General features: G+C 31.9%; 1 pseudogene; it reads left to right on the forward strand.

Moving 5' to 3' along the window:
• Nucleotides 1-1,266: 1,266 nt before the first annotated feature.
• On the forward strand, nucleotides 1,267-1,909 carry LOC102885662 (annotated as a pseudogene).
• Nucleotides 1,910-5,224: the final 3,315 nt, after the last annotated feature.

Consider the following 5,224-nt stretch of genomic DNA (forward strand, 5'->3'; position numbering starts at 1 on the left):
TTCTCTATAGCTATAATATTATTATCTCAATATACATTTACTTTTATACGTGTATGTATGTATACATGTGTAAAATTATTTACATATTTTAATGGGGTAATGTTTCAAAGAGCACTGTAGCTGTTTTTTATTTTTTCTTTCATAGATTCATAAGCTGAGGTATGGAAAAATTAAATAATAATAGTAAATGTTGGAGCCAGGGTTCAGTTCTATTTCATGGAGTCCAGGTCAATAATTTCCATTGGACGTGGCACTGCTTCTTCAGGATAGCACACATAATCATCAAAATTACCCCAAGGAATATCCCAAGGAAACCTAATTTATTTAAAACACCCAATGTTAAGACCAAGAAATGGCAAGAACATCTTTAACAAATATAGGTTAATAATTTTATGATTGGACAAATTTACTTACTCAAAAAAAAATAGGTTAACTATTTGATATGATAATTTATTATGTTAGAAATTGCAATTCCTTATAGAAATGACATATTGTATTCACTATCTTGCAAAAATATCTAATTTTTAAAATATATAACTGAATAAAGAAAAACTAATACTCTAATATATAGTAATAAGAGGTAAATGTTTCTTAAAAGGCAATCCAGAGTAGAAAGAGTTAAAAATTGGAACAAAGAAATAAAAATGGGTATCAGTATTTTGCTGATTCTCAGGGCAAGATCCGCTAAAGATTTATAGTGAATAGAGGTGAATCATGCTCTGGAATAAAAATTGCAGCCTCCGGGAAATGCCATTTCACTCTGCTTCTGTGAGTTTGAGTATTTAAGATACTTCATATAGGTGGCATCATGCAGCATTTATGACAGGTTTGTTCCACCTGGTATTGTATATTTTCAACACAAAGAACTATGTAGCATTCTTGTAAGTGCAGCTCTATTAGAAATAATTCATTTGTTTTTTTCTGTATAAAATGTCTTATTTTGCCTTCATAATTGATGGATATTTTTGCTGAATAAAGAATTTTAGATTGACAGTTTTTAGTTGTTGTCCCTTTCAGCATTGTAAGAATGCTGTTTTATTTTCTTCACACTGGTGAGTTTTTTTTGCTTTTCAGTCCACTAAGTTTTCTGGCTCCTAGATCTTTCTCTGCCTTCTAAGACTGCCCCAATTTTTGGAGATCTGCATCTTGTGTAGATTTGAGATGTTTTAAAAGAGTTTCTCTCAGTTCTCTGCCCCGTCCCTCATTCTTCTGCACTTGAAAGCTTGAAATATCTTCAGAAGACATTTGATTTGTATTAAGGACAATATGTATTCCTTCTCCAAAGCTTTGATATATTACCTCAAGTACCTGGTGTCAACTCGTGGGAGAGAGTTGCAAGTGAAAATTCACTCTTATTCAGAAAACCGAAAACCCCTGCATTATGTGACCATCATGAGTCACAGGGTCTGTAGAAGACTTATCCTTTGGTGCTGGGCAGTTGGCTTGTCGATCATAATTCCTCCACTCAGCCTGAGTCTAAATCTGGAATTCTGTGACTCTAATGTTATTGACCATTTTTACTGTGATATAGTCCCCCTCCTAGAGATCTCATGTTCAGAAACATGGCTCATAGAGCAGGTGATCACAGTCTGTGCTGTGTTGACCTTTATCATGACCCTGGTATGTAAACTTCTATCCTATGTATACATTATCAAGACTATCTTATAATTCCCTTATGTCCAGCAAAGAAAAAGGCATTTTCTACCTGTTCTTCCCACATGATTGTCTTTTCCATCATCTTATAAGCTGTATTTTCTTCAAAAGAATCCGTGGCGATTAATAAGGGTGTAGCAGTTCTGCTTCCATCACTCCTATGCTGAACCTTTTCAATCACACCTTTAGAAATGAGTAAGTAATACAAGATTTCAATGACTCAATCAGAAGAATTACATTGTTCTTAAAGAAGTAATGGAATTTGCTAGTGTAGAGGAATCATGTTGTTATAAAAAGATCAGTAGTTCCTAAGTACATATCTTTAGATTTTTAAATCATTCCTTTTCTGGCAAGGAAACTATTTTAGAAAGCTGTCTTAAGAAGATAATATAACATATTTCCAGGAAAGAAAAGAATAATTTCACATTTTAACAAGGCTTTATAAAACTGCAAACGAAACAAGACAAAATAAGCAGAATCGTAAGTTAATTGTATATTTTGGATAGAATAATTATGTTTATTGCTTTTCCCAATTCTAGCTTTCAAGAGCCATTTTGATGCCAGGTATCATTTCAGGCACTAAAGATAGAATAGAAAACCTGCAATTTTCTTGCCCTCGTATGACATATTTTAGAAGATACGTGTGAACAGTGCATTAAATAAAATATAAACATCGCAAACAACAGCAAAAACATTTTAAAGTGGAAAAATAAAGGAAACTATTGCACATGTTTATATCAACGTAGAAGCTGAATTATATAATGTAGGCTTCTACAATTTCGAATACTTGAAAATTCACACACTAACAGGTTAATCTGAACAGAAAATATGTGAAGTAAAAGTGCTAAGAGTTCTTTTTAAAAGACAAGTAAATTTATAGTGAAAATGGTTATATACCTATATCTTTATTTGTTTATATACCTTTAGCTATAACTCTGTGCATTGACCGTTGAGAAACTAAAATAATTAGGAGGTTGTAAAAACAAGTAAAAAGTGAAAACAGGTAAAAAACGTGGCGTACATTTAAATTAGGCACAGAAATGACTACAATTCAAAGTAAACCTATGGAAGCTGTACTTTTGTCTACATTAAACTGTCAACAATAGAAATATTAATCAGGGTGTATACTGCTCACTACTTCCTATGTAGTGGTGAGCTGTTTCTTGAACTCCTTCATTTACATCTTGAGAAACAAGCAAGTAAAACAAGATTTCAATGACATTTCAAGGAACTTGATTATGAGATATCTCAAACATAATTTTATATTGATTACAGGTGAAATAATATTTTGATATATTAATTAAATAAAATATATTATTAAAATTAATTTATTTTATCATATACCTACTAGAAAATTCTAAATTACATATGTGGCCCACATTATAATTTAATTGGAATCCTTCAGATATTTAAGCAATGCTGGTTAATAGTGGACTCAGAATTCAAATTTTGATTATTTGACCCAAAATTCTGTATTTGACTTAAGGAGGCCTCTCTGGAGTACCATTTTAGCAAAAGGATATATTTAAGAAATTCCTCAAGCAAACTCTACATGGAATGCAATCAGCATAAGTAACATTTAAATAATAAAAAATGCTCACAGTATGCTCCAGCTATAAAATGCAATATGCCTTTTTAATATAAGACTGATAATGGGCAAATGAAATTAATCTATGGGTTAAAAACCAAAAAAAAAAAAACCTGTTAAATGAAAATATAAATGCTGTGATCGTTAGCATAACTAAAATTTTCTTTTAAAAACAGTTGAACTTTTAAATATACATAAATTAACATAAGTAATGGAAATCTGAATATTTGAGCCATGCAATTTCTTAGAGCAGCACTCATTGGCATTGAGTAGGCAGGAAGGACAGCTAAGTGAAATGAGCTCAGAGACCTTGAGAAGCTCTTTCTAATACAGGCAGTTTTTTGGCAACTCATTGTATCAATTGTTCTACAGAATTAACTCCAGTTCAAAAGCTTTGACTCTCTGGTTACCTCTTTTCCACATCATTTTGTACCTTTGCCCAACCTTCTCACATTTCCTTAATTGGCCTAATACATACCCTTACTCCCAGATTGACTATACTACGAATTATATTCTCCTTGTCCTGAATCCCTGATCTGACAAATGTTGGGTGTTTCCAAAAAGAGATCAGTGGACTTAATGACTACTAAGTTATTAGAAACTTTTGGTTACTAGAAATTTAGATTGTAGTAACACCCCTCACCTGTCTTGAGACAAGGAGCTGGAGGAGTCCTGCTTTTCAGGAATGAAAGTCCCCTGCTACTCAGGCCCACTGAGAGTTTACCTGAGAGACCAGACTGAGAAGTTATATTCCTACAGGTCTTGTTCTGGAATGCTTGCCATTTTCAACCCCAGGGGTAATTACAACTAGTCTCCCAAGTTTCTTGAAATGTCCAAAAATGTTTTTAAAAAATCTAATAGCAACGACAAATATTTCTGAGTGTTCACTCTGTGGCAGGCTGTGTGTTAAACATTTCTCTTAATTTTAAACTTGCATAAATAGAGAAATTTCATGATGCATACTGCTGTATTCATCAGTGTCAACGGGTATCAATTTATAGCCAATCTCGTTTCATCTACAAACTGGTTCATTCTCCCAATCTCCACTTGATTATTTGAAACAGATGCATATGTTATTTCATCTATATTTCAGTATATATCTCTAAAAAACATAAATACTTTTTAAACATTATTATAGTAAAGAACATAATTCAAAGTGCACAGCTTAATGCATTTTTATTAAGTGTAGATGTTCAGGTAACCGTCACACAGATCCAGATACAACATATTTTCAGCATCTCAGAAATCTCTTCCATCCTCCCAAATGAAACTGCTATGCTCACTTATAATGCCAAAGATTACTTTTGTGTATTCCTAACCATCACATGAATTGAAATACATGGAATGTACGCTTTTAGGTCTGGTTTCATTTGCTGTGACATTATGTCTGTGACAGTTGTCCAAGCTGTTATGTTAGCATTAGTTTACTCTTTTAATTTAAAATTGTAGTCAATTATATAAATATAGCACAGTTAATTTAATCATTTCCTATAGATGGATATTTAGATGGTTTACCATAATGACTACTATAAATAAAGCAGAGAATATTCTCGTACATGTTTCTTGGCAGACATATGTACTCATATCTTTAGAATATAGAAACTAGAAGTGAAATTGATAGGCTATATGGCAGCCATATGTTAAGCTTAGTTGACACTATCAAATAATTTTCAAAAGTAGTGTATCAATTTATTCTCCTATCAGCAATGTATTAGGGTTTTAATCGCTTCATATTCTTGTCAATATTTACCTTGGTCAAACCTATTAATTTTAGCTATATTATGACTAATGATGTTGAATACCTTATTATATGCTTTTTGGATATTGGATATCCTATTTCATGAAGTGACTATTCAAATAATTGTCCTTTATATTACATTTCTTTTTTAAATTTAATTTTTAGGAGTTTTGCAAATTTTCTATATATCAGTTTTTTGTAGGAGTATTTATTAAAGTTATTTTACTCTACCTGTATCTTGCCTT

Source organism: Pteropus alecto, unplaced genomic scaffold (assembly GCF_000325575.1).
Source record: "Pteropus alecto unplaced genomic scaffold, ASM32557v1 scaffold624, whole genome shotgun sequence".
NCBI lineage: Eukaryota > Metazoa > Chordata > Mammalia > Chiroptera > Pteropodidae > Pteropus > Pteropus alecto.